The sequence below is a fragment of the Spinacia oleracea genome, chromosome 3, assembly GCF_020520425.1.
Source record: "Spinacia oleracea cultivar Varoflay chromosome 3, BTI_SOV_V1, whole genome shotgun sequence".
NCBI lineage: Eukaryota > Viridiplantae > Streptophyta > Magnoliopsida > Caryophyllales > Amaranthaceae > Spinacia > Spinacia oleracea.
In genome coordinates this window covers 98464940-98466820 of record NC_079489.1, presented here as the reverse complement: position 1 = coordinate 98466820, position 1881 = coordinate 98464940, and the positions used below count along the sequence as shown (strand labels likewise).

Here is a 1881-nt window from a genome sequence, read left to right as displayed (position 1 = left end):
ATTTCTAGGGTTTAGGGGATCCATGAATGCATGATTGGGATTATATGTGGACTTGATTATTGATTGATTGATTATAATTTCTATAGCTTATTATTATTGCTCGTCAATTCTGTTCGGCCGGACTATTTTGATTTGAGTTTGATTAACTTTTGATTATGCGCTGAGAGGTATAAATTTGATGTTTTTGGTCTGTGGCTATTAGATAGGAATTATTTCTAGTACGTAGCGAGAGCCCGCTAGTTGTTCTATCCTAAGGAATTCATAAGATTAGAGAGATGCATGTTTTCCTAGTTATGATTGTTAATTGATTGTTATTGTTCGTTGTCCAATCCCGGTCTGCATTTATGGTGAACCGCTGCCCTAGATTCTTTTAATATTGTTATTTTCCGATTTGATTACTTGTTTTAGTTTAATATACAAACCAATCCAACTCTTGTTACCAGTAGTCTAGATTAATAATTTAATGGTAGAAAGAACGCTTGTTTTCCTGTGCATACGATCCCTGCTTCCCTTGCTATATTTTTAGCTGGTGAACGTTAGGTTTATCTTTGATAGGAGTGCGATTTAGCCTGTCAAATTTTGGCGCCGTTGCCGGGGAAACGGTTTTATTTTCTGTTATTAATTGTTTTTCTAGATTATTGTTTGTTACTTCTCAAGGGACTCCCGTTCCTTGAGACCGGATCTCACGACTGTTTTCTAGTTTTTGCTTATTTATGTCCAGGACTGTCCATACCAGCGATCTGACTTCGTTCGATCTCGAACCTGAACGGACCTTTCGTAGACGGCGTAGATTCGTTGAACAGTTGAGAGACTATTCTGACTCTGAATCCGACTATCTGATTAGCAATCTATTCCATACAGATTCAGAGATGGGTGACCAAGCACCACCACCACCACCCCCACTTGTGCCAAGGCTTACAGACTATTCTAAACCAAGTCTGTCTATGCTTCCCAAGGCAATCATGCCTTCCATTGCGGTCGAGAATTTCAAGATCGAACCCCAGCTGATAAACATGATCGAGAGACACCAATTCTGTGGGGAAAAGGGTGAAGATCCTAATCTCCATATTCAGGCTTTCATTTAGTATTGTGCCGCCATTAAGCAGAGGAATTTAACACCGGAGCAGACTATGGAGACACTCTTTCCATTTTCATTTAGTGGGAAGGCAAAGATATGGATTAACAGTCTCAACCGCGCAGCTATGAAAATCACCGATTGGAATTCCTTGGCCCTTGCGTTCTATGTTAAATATTTCCCACCTGAGAAGACAGCTCGTCTGAGGGGTCAGATATTAGGTATCTCTCAACAAGCAGATGAGAGTTTGTTCGAAGTTTGGGAGAGATTCAAGGACTTGCAAAGAGAGTGCCCGCATCATGGTTTGGATGACTAGTTCGTGGTTCAACAATTCTATAATGGTCTGGGTAATGAGTCTAGGTGTCTTTTGGATTCAGCTGCAAGTGGGAGATTTATGCAACTGGAGGTGCCTAGAGCTTTAGAGGTGATTGAGGAGATGGCCATCCATAGTGCCCAATATGGGAATCCTAGAGGTTTTGCCGACCGGGGTGTTAAGCATGAGATGAATTCTATTGATCAGCTTACTGCTCAGCTAACTGCCCTACATCACAAGCTAGACAAGATATAGATCGCATCTTCCCAATCCACCCAACATGCTAGTGTCGCTGCAATGAGTGCCCAATCTGCCAATGTCTGTAATAGTTGTGGGATGCAAGGCCATTATGCATAGGAATGCCGGAGCTCTATCGAACAATGCAATGCATTCCAGTCCTACAAGCAGAACAATCCGTACTCCAACTCTTACAATGAGGGGTATAAAAACAACCCCCTACTATCATATAGGAGTACTAATGTCCAAAACCCCC

The 1881-nt window shown here is 41.7% G+C and overlaps 1 non-coding gene across 1 annotated transcript; it reads right to left on the bottom strand.

Annotated features, from left to right (window-relative positions):
- Positions 1-1274: 1274 nt before the first annotated feature.
- On the bottom strand, positions 1275-1381 carry LOC130470921 (small nucleolar RNA R71). The gene has a single exon (XR_008931636.1). It is a non-coding gene; the product is annotated as a small nucleolar RNA R71 (small nucleolar RNA).
- Positions 1382-1881: the final 500 nt, after the last annotated feature.